This window comes from Ammospiza caudacuta, chromosome 10 (genome assembly GCF_027887145.1).
Source record: "Ammospiza caudacuta isolate bAmmCau1 chromosome 10, bAmmCau1.pri, whole genome shotgun sequence".
NCBI lineage: Eukaryota > Metazoa > Chordata > Aves > Passeriformes > Passerellidae > Ammospiza > Ammospiza caudacuta.
The window spans coordinates 8,123,183-8,137,002 of NC_080602.1; the positions used below are offsets into that span (position 1 = coordinate 8,123,183).

The window sequence follows — 13,820 nt, forward strand, 5'->3', positions numbered from 1 at the left end:
ATCAATGGCACTAAACCCAACTTAGTCCAAGAAACTAAAAGTTTGTGGGATATAAGGTCACAGAACCATAGAATTGTTACAGTTGGAAGATACATTTAAGATAACGGAATCAATGAGGCTTGAAAAGACTTCTGAGATGATCAAATCCAACCCATGACCTGACACCACTTTATCAACTAGACCATGGCAATAAGCACCATGTCCAGTCTTTCCTTAAACATCTCCAGGAACTGTGACTCCACCACCTCCCTGAGCAGCCCATTCCAATTTTCATCAAGAAATTCCTCCTGATGTCCAACCAGAACCCTCCCGGAGCACCTTAAAGCCATGTGCTCTTATCCTGTCACCGTTGCCTGGGAAAAGAGAGTAGCACCTGTCTCTCCACAGCCTTCTTTAAGGCTAGAGCAATCAGGTGCTCCTCAGCCCCTTTTTCTTCAGGCTAAACAACTCGAGCTCCCTCACAGGTCCTCACCAGACCTGTGCTGCTGGATACCAATTCCATGTTTTCCAGGACAAAGGTAGATTACACTGCTGCTAATTCTACCCCCTTCACACTCTTTAGGCCTGTACACTGTTCCACCGCATGTTTCACATCTTTTATACTATTTATACAAGTCTATCATTATGTTTGGGCCACATGAGGATAGCAGGGGAGGTGATCTTTTCCCCTCTATTCAGTCCTGGTGAGACTTATCTGGAGTATTATGTCCATTTCTGGATCTGAAACAAACGTGGACATGTTGGAGTGAGTTCAGTGAAAACCACAAACTGCAGAGGATCACCCCTGTACAAGGAAAACATTTCTAAAGGGTAATCCTAATGAAAGTATAGTAACAGAAGGAAAGCTGGCAATATTGAGGAGACTAGTTAAAAAGGAATGCAGATATTTTGGAAAGAAAACTACCTTAATGGATTATGGCCAAATTTGACATCTAAGCTCTGTCTCAACTGAATCTGTTCCAATGCAAATGCAGGACAAAACTGCTACATTTATTTTTAACTCATACGTAGACGCACTGTACTCAACAGCACTAATCTGTACAAAAAGATTACCAGAAACTGAACACAACTAATTTCTTTAGTGACTACAAGAAAGATTGAAATTAATCTTAGCCAGCAGGATGGAAACATATGGATCAAACTAAAGGAACCTGCCAGAGATGATACAAAGCATTGGTGCATTTCAGACCACCATCACAAGTGACTCAGTAGTATAATGAGTGTTAATTTAAATGCACCAGCTGGGCCCTCAAGTACAGTCACTGTGTGGGGGCTGGAGTGCTCATAAGTTTGGGGAGCTGAAGTTATATCAGCTTGGAGAAGCCAATTCATGAGTTGTCTCAGAATCAGCATTACTTCAGTATTTTAAACAGTAAAATAGACATCCTTCTCAGAGCAAAGAATAACACCAATCTCTGCATTTATGATGTCACCATCACCTCAAAATTACCACATAGAATCTACACTCCAGAAGCAGCAGAATTGGCAAGATCCTCTCTGCATGCATTTAAACTAACACTGGTTTCTTCCCTATGGAAGTTTGCTCAGCCCTCTAGAATTTAGATTAAAAAAAACCAAACAAAACAACAAGAAAAAACCCAACAGAAAAAGTCTTAAAATATTACCTTTGCCAGTAAACTACTATCAGCTGTGGAAACCCACTGAGATGGAAGTGTAATAAGTAAGCAAAAAAGAAAATAAATTATAAATTCCAGAGGAGGCAGTGACTCAGAAGGCAGGTGGCTCATTTCTCCCCAGATGGGTTTGGTCTCTCCTCACCTAAGGAACCATCAGAACCACCTTTGCTCTCAATGGCTTGTCAGAGCATTAACACAACTTACACTTCAAATACACACACGGAGCAGATCTTCCACAATCACTCAACTCACACCCCTCCTGTGGGTAACACTACAGACACACACACAGACACCTGCAGTTTTCATTTCTAATGTGTCACACACAACACACAAATGTCAATTGGAACTGAATGGATATTGACACATCTTGGCCATCAAAACACAGGAAGACCTTGGTTTTCACTCACTTTCTGGCCAAACTTTTTCCCTAAAACACTTCTAAACAGCACAAATACAAGAGGCAGTGAAATCAGATAATTTGTTTTATATTATAAGAAAAATAATTTTAAAAGTATTGAAAGAGGAGACACTGATTAATTTGAAATGTTGAGATGAGCTAATAGGACTTGAAATCAATTTAGTACAATCTCAGTTATATTTGATCTTTTCTTCTCCTTGAAGTACCTCTCTCTCAAAGCTGAGCCATACTTGGAGGTGAACAGTCTTCACCTGAACCTAAATTTAAACTTCTTCAAAAGCAAACAGCTTCACCCAGTTAAATGATATGAAGGGTTTTTTTCTCTAAAGAAGCTTAAAGAGATGCACAGGGCTAAATAATGAAGCAAAAGCAATCATGTTAAAACAAATCCCATCCCATGCATCCAGAACAGACATAGCTAACAAAACCTAAGTGAGGAAACAGAGGATGAGAAAACAGCACCCACTGGACAAAGCCTCAGGAAGACAGAATGACTAAGCTGCAACTAAGATCCTTCACTTTCCTAATTTTCAAGAAAAGGATGAAATAAGCACTATCAGTAAGAGGCACAGTCTTGGTGCTCTGGGAAACCAATGGAGAGAGACACCCAGCACTTGCATTAAACCAGCTCCCCCAGGCTCTTTTTATGTCCCTGCAGTGTGACAGAGCTCAGGGCCTGCTGAACATCCCTGCTGGCTCTCAGCAGCTCCAGCAATGCACAAAGGTGCAGCCAACTCCCAGGTGCAATGTTCCTGCTGCCTGATTGCCTGGGAAGGCAGAAAGATCCTCTTTGTGCACAGTTTGAGGTTCTGAAAGTAATTCTTTCTGAAAGGCCACAATTGATAGGAAATGCCATAATTCTACAATCTTAACAGGATTATGGAATTAAACCACCCTTTATTAGGTTAAACTATTAAGCAGAAATCTACAGCTAAACAATCAAATTCAGTGGAGAAGATTTGTTTAGGAGAACAGGAGCTTTAAGGGAAGTAGTAGTTAATGCAGGCTACATAAGAAAGATGTATTTTTTCTGGAGATGGTATTTTTTCTGCTAACTGGATTAAAAGGCATTAGTTGAAGAAGCCAAATCGATGGTAATTACCTAAAGAAAAGGTTACTGTGAACTAGACCTGATGGCAAAGTGGGGCATTTATGTGTTAAAATGTGGACTCTCAAAACACAGTAAAATTACAAGACAGCATTTGGTGAGGGATATGTACCTTCTCAAGTCTAAAATATCAGTTTGGAACAAAAGGAGACCAACAAAAAAGACAAAAAGTAAAAGCTCAAATCAGACATCATTACTAAGGTTTTATCTACACAATGGAACTCAGGAAAATTAACCCAATTAATTTAATTAGATTTGTCTATATCCATTCCTTTGCAAACACCTTCATTTGTGAATAAAATGCTGGCCTTAATTTGGTTTGGCTCATCTTGCCTTCGAAGTGGGTTAAACTGAATTCACTGGAGACCATTTTAATTATGAATGGATAGTGCGCACAGGGACTTGGCTCCACTTAAGCTGCCCTCTTTAAATTCCTGCATTTAGTTGATTTGCATCAATTTTCCCTGGTATCTTGTGTAGACAAGTCCTGAACATTAGACACAGAGGTGGAAAAAACAGAGAAAGAAAGAAGCTTTGCTGAAGAATCCTCAGCTCTGTGGGATCTATCAAAGAACAGCTGTCCGAGAGAACTGGTCAAGTACATCAAGTCTAGTTCTAGGATAAATACCATCAAGGTTCAGGGACCAACTAGGAACTATTTTAAAAATGCAGGTACATTGCAATTTTCAGAAATGCTACTTAAAGTGTCTACTATTTGCTTACATATTTGAATTATTTCAAGATAGAGCTATAATGAAGGACACAACTAAAGTATCTTTAGATGTGGTTTTTACAACTGTATTTTCATGGACCTTCAGAGGTTTTCATAACACCATTTTTCTTACTTAAGAGTGATTACATTCTCAGAAGGAAAAAATGTCACAGATAAACAAGAAGTCCATAGAAACAGGAGTCCTGAACTGGAATAAACCAAGCAAGAGAAAATCTTTTCAGGTAAGCATCTCCTACACCCCCACTTCAGTATTTTTTCAGGACAAAACACCACCATTGCTATAGTATTTTTTTTTCCAAACAAGAAAACATGATATAGATAACAAGATAAAACAAGATATGAATGAATGTAAGTCAATTACTATGTTGCTCTTATTTTATTCACAAAGGCCCTCACAGTGTGGTAATTGTATTCTAACAGAAAGCAGCTGTGCAAAGGATAAATATAATGCCACTGATAAAGCCAGAATTTCTCTGAAACAAATACCTTGATTTTAAAACCAATTCAAGTATTAATTATTCTTTCATTTATGAGAGTGATAAAGAAGTAGGCAGTATTATACTGCACTGGAAAAATGACAATTAGGCTTTCAGATGATAATCTGAGGCCTCTTATTAAACACAGTTTCACTAAGTAACATACATCTCCTTTAGCAGAATATATCTCCAAAGAAGCAACATGAACAAATGAGATTGCTGCCTCATTTGGAATTTTTTCCTTTTTTTTCCCATCATTTTCCTTGTTTATGAATTGGTCCTGTCCTGATACAACAAGAAGATCTTCTACCTAAATACTGAATATTTTTCTCCAAATGCCATCCTTTTTTTAACATAGAAGCTGTGCTGGCCAAAACTCTAATCTGAACACAGGCTTCTCTCTCAAAACATCTATCATGTACTCTGCCTGCATAAAATTAACTTTGGTGCATGAAAAGCAAGCATTCTGAGCAGCCATTTTTGGATATCTATAACGTGGAGTTTCATTACTTTTTTCCAAACTGGCCTTGCATGAGGAGTGACCCACTCGGGCCTGAGGGCACCGCGAGCAGCCTTCAGCTCCACAGCCACCACCACCAGCTGAACCCCTCGCAGTTCTGCTTTTTGAGCTCTTTCCCCCCCCCCGTTTTTCCACTGCGACGTCTGAAATCAATCGTCATAGCAACAGGAGGCTGAGCCTTCATTTGCACGGCAGATCAGCGTCCCGATCAGCCGCTGCCACCGGGGCCTGACCCCGCTGCGCGGAGCCCGTTCCTGAGGGGACAGCCGGGTAACACCGGGGCGGCGGGCTCGGCCCAAGCCCTGCCCTGAGGGGACAGCCGGGTCACACCGGAGCCGCGGGCTCAACCCAAGCCCTGCCCTGAGGGGACAGCCGGGTGACACCGGAGCCGCGGGCTCAGCCCAAGCCCTGAGGGGACAGCCGGGTCACACCGGAGCCGCGGGCTCAGCCCAAGCCCTGCCCTGAGGGGACAACCGGGTGACACCAGAGCCGCGGGCTCGGCCCAAGCCCGGCCCTGAGGGGACAGCCGGGTCACACCGGAGCCGCGGGCTCGGCCCAAGCCCTGCCCGGAGGGGACAGCCTGGTCACACCGGAGCCGCGGACTCGGCCCAAGCCCTGCCCTGAGGGGGCAGCCGGGTGACACCGGAGCCGCGGGCTCGGCCCAAGCCCTGCCCTGAGGGGACAGCGGGGTCACACCGGAGCCGCGGGCTCAGCCCAAGCCCTGCCGGCGCTCCCTCTCTGCTCTGGTGCCGCTCAAGAACCACGAGCGGCTGCAGCAAAGCTGCCCTGCCCAAATTAGCGCTCCTGGGTCCCGAGCTGTAAATAGACACACACAGCTGATTAAAGCTACCATTAAGCAAGCGGTTAATTTGACTTACAATGGACTTTAAATAAGAGTTCCTTGAGGCAGGTGTTGGATGGGTGTTATGCTGCTGGGTTTTGGTGAGGAAAAGAATCCATTTTTGCCACAGTAAAAGGTATGAATAAGCAAAATTTTGTCCCCTGAGAAATCTGGAAGAAAAAAGAACAGTAGTATATTAATCATTACACTTCTGCTATTTGAATAATAATAACTGCCAAAATAGTCTTTACCTTTGACCTTAGAAGCCTAATGGATATTTCTCTTAATACAGATAAATTACCACATACAGTAATTTGCATTAAGAATGCAAAATTCTTGGGCACAACCCAGACAATTCATAAAAAAAGAATTATGAATGTACAAAAATACCCTTACGGCTCTCCTACATGAAAATGGCAACTTGCACTTGGAATTTCTTTTAAGACTTCTTTGTCCTAAGACTCATCAAATACAGCTTTGAAAGTTTTCTTCTCTTAAGCTTCCAAAATCTGAAGCAATGAACTAATGAAGAGATATCCAGAAGACTCAAGCAGGATAGCCACTCTTTTTGATGAAAATATAGAGACGAGCACATGAAGAAAGAAGGAATACCATTTCATAGGGTCTATTTATTTTTAAAAGATACAGCAGTTCCCTTTCCATATAATCTACTCCCATCTCCCAAGAATAAATCCTTTGGCTTGCAAATGAAGAATCCAATTACTATAAGCTTCACCTTATTATTCTAAAAGGCATTTACAATCAGTTTTATTGTTTCTGTTTTTTTAATCCATTCACAAAACTCATAGAGTTGTAACTGGGCTCAACCCCACTAAAATCAGGATTTAACAGCCCAAATCTTTTTATGATGGAAAACATTCTTTCTGATAATGCTTTTAAAACAGGCAAAACTATAACTAGGTCCACAATGTTATGAGTTTTGAGTTTTTGAGAAAACAGAACATAACATTATTTCTTGCTATCTCCTAAAATATATACACAAGTAACCAAATCTCAGTAGATAACAGTTCCTATGCAAAAACTCCCAAATGTCTGTGTGACAGCTCAGCCGTAACATGAGTTAAGTACCTCAATTAGCAAGTATTAACTTACCCAGCTCTTAACTCAGGTGCATGTGAACTAACATACAGGAGTTAATAAGAGTCCTACCTTTTTTTTTTTTCCTTCACTATGGCATATTTTCATGCAAGAACCATAAATATGACCAAAGTATTATCTTCAATTCTTTTTTGGAAATCACTTATGGATGTAGCACACCACAGATACCCTCACACTGAAGCACATTATTTCAAAGTTTGTAACATCATAAAAAGCTTAATTCCATACATTGCAAAGGAAATGCAGTCAAACCACATTCGCCTGTGACCCACTCTTTATCACCCTCAGGGAACTTAAAAATAACTGTAAAACCCTCAACTTATAGAAGCAACTTTAAATAACTCTTAACACTTTCAAGGGTACTTGGACTGCAGCGGATAGAAATAATCATCAAGTGTGAATATGCCTCCACATTTCCAGCTATACAATATTCACAAACTGAAATATCCACACTAAGAAACTCCCCTTAGCTTCAGGAAATAACTAAAAACTCTGATATCCAGCCCTCAAAACTGAATGATGATGCTTCTGCTAAGGGGTTTATAATTTTTATCATTGCCCTGGAAATAAACAAGCAAAGTCAATTCCTTTTTTTCAACACATATTAACAAACAATGATCAAAACATTTTTATAGCTTTGTTCAAAACATCTGCTGCACAGGGTAATAAACACTTTCCAGCGCTCAGACTACTTCCGTTCAAAGAGGACTCAACTTATGTGCTTGCAGTAATTTTTTTTTTTTTATTATATCACAATTTACCATTTAAAATAAAATAAAAATTATTTCATTTAGCTTGCAGTTGTAAGTTATCTAAAATATTACCCTGGATACTGTAATGATCAGGACACAAGGGCATAGCATACATACTCAAAACCCTTTTCAGCCTTTCTCACACGTGCATTGGAGCTTCAGCAGTTTAAGATGAACCCTAAGTACTGCTTACTCTGCTGTATTCCCCTGTAAAGTGGGCCAAGAAACCAAAAAATTCTCCCTATATGACCCCAACTTGGTCTGCGACAAACTACATGTAGATATAAAAGCTCAGAATAAAATTATCATGAGATATGAAAAGGTTCAGGATGGAATTTGAATTGCAATTCTTTCATCATTCTGAGTACAGATTTTGAATTTATCTTTTTACCTTTGCATGGTCCCTGCAACAGCTTCTGTGTGAAGTTAGCACAGAAAATGAAACGCAGACTGAAGATGCTACATATGTATTGTGAACCAAGCAACTCCATCTCCAACAGTTGTTTTGAAGGTAAGAGTCTGAGACAGAGTCAACTGAGGCCAGAGATCAGAGATGTTCTCTGTTAAGAATGAATATCCACATTAAATCTCATTTTCTCCCTTTTTTTCTGACATTTCAAAGCAGTCACTAACAAAGAGCTGAAGAAGCTTCCTCCAGTCAGTTTCTAGAAATACCTCAATTCTCTCCCAAGACTCTCATGCACTGCTTGCTCTGAACTCAAAAGGGGTTCCATCTTCCACTTCTGACACAGGATTCAGATACTTCCTACAATTTTCTCAGCAGCTTAGGATCAGCTGCACAGTGCTGAAAATCTCTGCCCATACTCTGTTAAATGTGGATCAGCATCTCCCCAAGCATGAGCACATCTCAAGTGTGTGCTTGCTTCCATTATTTGTGTTACATACATGAACACTGAACTAGCTGTAAGTCCAGACATAAATCATCCCCTTCTGTAGCATCAGCTTTGTGCTTCGGTTCTGGCAAGACTTGGCTTCTTCAGTGCAACTTCTCCATTCAGTACAAGGCCTTGCCCACTGCTCATTGGTTCTTTGCAATTATTTAATTTAGCTCAAGCAACACATGAAGGAAATTTATCTCTAATAAGAGGGAAGTAATAACATTCAAGAAATAATAACAAGACCACCAAGGGGCTTCCATGATAAAGATGGCCACTATTGGTACTGGTCTTCTTAAGGACAAAGGACAAGTACCAAAGAAATTATAATTCTATTCTAGTCATGGAACTGTGTCTATCTGTGTCCTGCAGAGGTCCGTGTTGAAAACTATGGGGGGGAAGGATACAAAATTTGACACACAGCATCTGTCTACAGCTCAGCTACAGAAGATTCATGACTAGCTAATGTTTCATGTTCTTGCAGATCTGTGAGAGTTATCATTCCCCAGAGTAAGGCAGCACCTCAACGATCTAACTTTTCAAAGATAAGTTCTTGAACACAGTCTGAAGTGCTGGCACACATTCAGTTTCTTTTTTTTTCTGAACCTTCATCACTTGAAATCTCTTCATAATCACTGCATGAGGAACACTTATTGCTTTATCTATGTCCTAAGTATGTAGAGTCCGTCACAAGTTACTGATGAAGGAAAGGATTCCTCCTCCTGCTAGAAAAGTCTTACTGTGACCAGTGTTCTTGCATGTGAACACATTTCTCCCCTTCCCAGCTTATGCCAGTTTGACTCAGAAAATGTGTGCAGTGGATTGAGCTGACAGGGATATGAAGGCAGAAGCTTAAAGGACATCAAAAGTGTTAGCAAAATGAGCTCTGTATAAATAGTCTGACTGATCCAAGTCTCCAAGCATCCTTTATCTTCTTGTACACAGAGATTAGAGAAAAGCTCAAATGCTTAATTGTGTGTCAAGTGCACTGTCAGCGATTAAGGGTTCAGTATAGTCTTTAAAAATGGAGTCTGGAGCACATCCCTGCCTTTATGGAGACAATTCAACTGCTGTTTTAAACACAAGGCTTGACTGTCTGTTACTCTGCACATGACATTGTTCCTTACATCAAGGCAAAACACATACTGGTGATTTTTTCACATTCCTCTTAAAAATACTGATCCTCTCAATCGGTAAATCCCACAGCTTCCACTAGTGACAGACTGATGAGAAAGTTCTCTCTCTTACAGGTTCCCTAAAAAATAGCAGCAGGATTGAACTTCTGAAATTCAGATTATGTGCAAAAATCAAGTCCTTGTAAGTCCTTAGGTGCACGTAAGTTAGAAAGAATAGCAAGCTATGAGCAGGCATTTGTGTAATGTGCTGGAATTCAGCAGAAGCTGGAATATCAGCTCAGTGTGTGCTGAGCTAAATCATCTCCAGCAGGGAAGAACACACACACCATGCAGCAAAACAGAACTAGGGAATTTCCCCCCAACACTGAAACTACCACCCTTGTTTCTGTGAAACAGGATGTTCCTCAGTCACTGCATTCAGTTTAGATAATGAAACTAAGAAGAATAGAAGACTTAATTCCCTTTTACCCTAAAAAAACCCTATCATTTAATATAATCTCCAAGATTTTAAAACAGATAGAGATACAAATGAGAAAATAAAGATATAAGACATAGCATCTAGAATGATTAATTTCACAGCATTTTGAAGATTTAGAATATAAGTATAGCAACTGAGTGTTTCACTTAGACTACATAAGTAATTGAAAAGTCCTGAAGTAGGAAACTCATTTGGTGAAATGAATGTAAAATGACCTAGTATTAAGAATGGTTGTTCATCAAAAATTAATGCCCTAAACAGTAAAAAAAAAAAAAATCCCTTTCATTTAGTCAAATCAATTTGGTTACACAGACTTAGCTTTCTCCGGCTAGCCATAAATAAGCTGTAACTATCTCTACAGTTATGATTTTTCCTATAATTCAGGCAATATGAAAAATAATAATTAAAAGGAAATACTCAGGCTAAACAAGGAGAACTAAAAGCTGATGAAACAAGGGAAGTGTTATAAGGAAACACGCACCAGAATTGTACACACAAAAGAAAGCAACAGCAACTAACAGATATTCCAAGTTTGATGTTAAAATAGCCTAATTTCTGACGAAGTTCAACAGGATGGATATTCAGCATCTCTAAGAAGTAGCCCATTAGTTCTAATTGCCACTGTCATCATCATCTATTATTGCATTCTATGGAAAAGCAGGACATGGAATTAAATAGCACTGTACCAACTAGGAAATTCATAATGCCAGGAAAACACATATGGAAAAGGCTATTGATTGCAAAATAGAGCCAGGGGTGGGGGAATAAAACCCTTCACTACATTGAATATTAATGTCTACAGGCAACAGCTAAAAAAACCCCAAAAAACCAGTGGCTGCATTTTTCAACTTACGTACCAAATACACATATGAAAAGAACACCTGTAAAACTAAATGAAGAACAATCTCTTCTGAAACAAACAGCTCATCATGAACTCCCAGACAGGAAAAAGAGAGGAAAATACAAAAAACTTTCAGTCTCCTTGAGCCTTAGCTGGCAAACGTGATGACAACTTCACTCTAAGGAATTAGGATATATTTGTAAAGCTTACTGCAAGCTTCAGCATATAAATATCTTTCAATTTAATCTGCTGCAGAGAAAAATATTGATATATTTTTTAAAACATCTGAAATTGGATTCTGAAAGGATTTCAGAAATACCTGTATTTTCCCCTGAACTTTGTCTTAAAAGCCATGGAAAGTTGACAGATATATTTTTAAAAGTCCTTTAAGCTATCAAAAAAACTATTCTCTTTCATACATTTAATTTTTTTTCTTTTTAATTTTAAAGACATTGATCAAACTCTCCTGCTTTGCTACTGATCAGAAGCCAGATGCATAGCAGAGCTGATTGGGAGTTGTTACTGATTATTTTTAGAAACAAATGTTTCAGCACTTTGGACAATACCCACTGTCAGTTTATTAGAAATTATTCAAAAACTCATGGCAGAAAATGGCTCTGCCTGACTGGCAGAGCTGCTTATTAGCCAGAAATTCAAGGAGGAGAGAGAGAATTCTGTTACTGTTGGTTCAGAATAAAAAGTTGTGCATGTGGAACAGGAACAAGATTTCAATGAAGATCTTTAAGTTCATTTAGGTTTTATATGAAACAGAAATAGCTGTGTGGGAGGGAGGAAAAGAGAGAAAATTACAATTATATGCAGGGAGTTGGTCCCGCAAAAACAGATCAGTAGTGTTTGGAAGACACATGCTGAACAGACAGACAAGACTATAAAGCACACAAAAGGAATTTTAAAAAACCACAACAAACCCTGCCAAAAACAAATAAGCAAAACAAAGCCCCCCAAAACAAAACAAACCCCTCCAGCCCCCAAAACAAAAAACCCAATCAAGAAAAAAAAAACAAAAACCAAAAGAGTTGGCTTGAAACCATGTTCTTCCATCACCTGCAAAAAACCCAACTATGTGAACTTTTCAAATTGGTGGCTTAAGGAGTGACCAACCACAGTGTAAGAAGCAAAACTCCCATTTCCCCTGCTTAGCTTTGCAGAAAGCCATTTGAAAAAATGATGGCTTTATTTTTTATGTCAGTCACTTTGCACTAAACCAGGCAGGCAGGCAGGCAGTGCGCACTGCTGTGATGTTTTAACCCCAGCCAGCAGCCCAGCCCCAAGCAGCTCCTCAGCCACTCCCCCTCCAGTAGGACCAGCATGAGAACTGGTAAAGGTAAAAGCTGGAAAACTCCTGGGTTGAGATGAAGATAGTTTGGCAGGGAGAGCAAAGCAAACCAAGGAATCAATTCAGTGCTTCCCATGGCTGGGCAGGTGTTCAGCCATCCCCAGGAGAGCAGGGCCCCAGCACACAAAATGGTGGCTGGGGGAAACAAACACTGCCACTCCAAATGTCCCCTCTTCCTTCTTCTTCCCTTCTGTCACAGGGTCTGAAACATCCCTGTGGTGAGAGGGGGTCACCTGTCCTGGCTGTGTCTCCTCACAACCTCCTGTGCACCCTCAGATCCCTCCCCAGCCTAGAAGCAGGAAAAGCAGTAAAGGCTCCACTCAGCAATGACGAAAACATCTCTATATCATCAACCCTGTGTTCAGCACGAATCCAAAACACAGCCCCATACCCAACAGTGTGAAAAAAATTAACTCTAGCCCAGCCAAAACCAGCAGACACACAATATTGACTCACTTAAGTCAGCTTTTCTCTTATGTACAAATGTTTGGGAAAAACCTCTTGCTTTTCCGTTTGCTGAAGCAATGAATTACCCAGCAGTGTCCTCCATTTCGTGACAGAATGAGCTCATTTCTTGGAGCTGCAGTCAGTACACACTGAAAAGCAAACTATCTGTGGGGAGTTCATGATACTTGAAATGTAAAATGGTACAAGCTGAACTTTACCCAGTTGATAATAATTTGATTTTTTCAAGCACTAGTTTCAAAGTAAAAGTGGTATGTCCAGAAAAGAGGAAGGTCACTGCCATCTAACAGTCAAATATTTAAACTTGGATCAGAACTAAACTCATGCCACTAGTATATGTGTGTTAATTCATATAGAAACAGATCTGCTTATGTGTATTGTAATATATGCAACTCAGAAACTACACACCAACTACTATTTTCTTCTGTATAACAAAAATATTTTCTGTGATGATGATCTCTATAGATTGGAGACTTTAAAGAAAAGGAAGAAAACAATTACCACTTCCATAAATAGATTTCATCCAAAAGAAATTTAGTTGCAAAGAACTTCTTGGGCAACTTCAAATAGTCCTGAATCTGACCTGTTAATTTTTACACAGTTTATGTGACTGAATAGCTACTCCACATATATAAATCCACATCTGCTTGATTAAATTAGTCAGTCTCCTGAAGTAAAGCCACAGCCAAATGGCCCAAAGTTATACAAACCATCTCCAGTAGGAGGTTGAAAATCTGGCTCTATACCTTCTCTGTAATTCAAATGATAGAACTTAAGCTCTCAAACAGAAAGACATTCAGAAAATTCATATTATAATGCAATTGGTACTTAGAGATAAGCAGTAAATGTCCCCATAATACTCTACCTCTGGAAAGTCAGACACTTAATAGAATGTCACTCCAGCCAGTGTCACCCCTGAAAGCTGACCTTGGAAATCTTCCTGTCCTATCAGGCATTCTACAAACCACTACAAGAATTTACCAAGGGACAGATTTGCTCACATTGTTCCCAATTCTTTCCATGAACTAATCCATCTGTTAAAC

The 13,820-nt window shown here is 39.8% G+C and overlaps 1 protein-coding gene across 1 annotated transcript in view; it reads right to left on the minus strand.

Annotated features, from left to right (window-relative positions):
• The window catches only part of OTUD7A (OTU deubiquitinase 7A), a 99,419-nt gene that overhangs the window by 38,171 nt on the left and 47,428 nt on the right, over nt 1-13,820 (minus strand). The window contains exon 5 of the mRNA XM_058811425.1: nt 5,771-5,903. The gene's annotated coding sequence lies outside the window, so the exon portion shown is untranslated. The remainder of the gene's footprint in view (nt 1-5,770; nt 5,904-13,820) is intronic.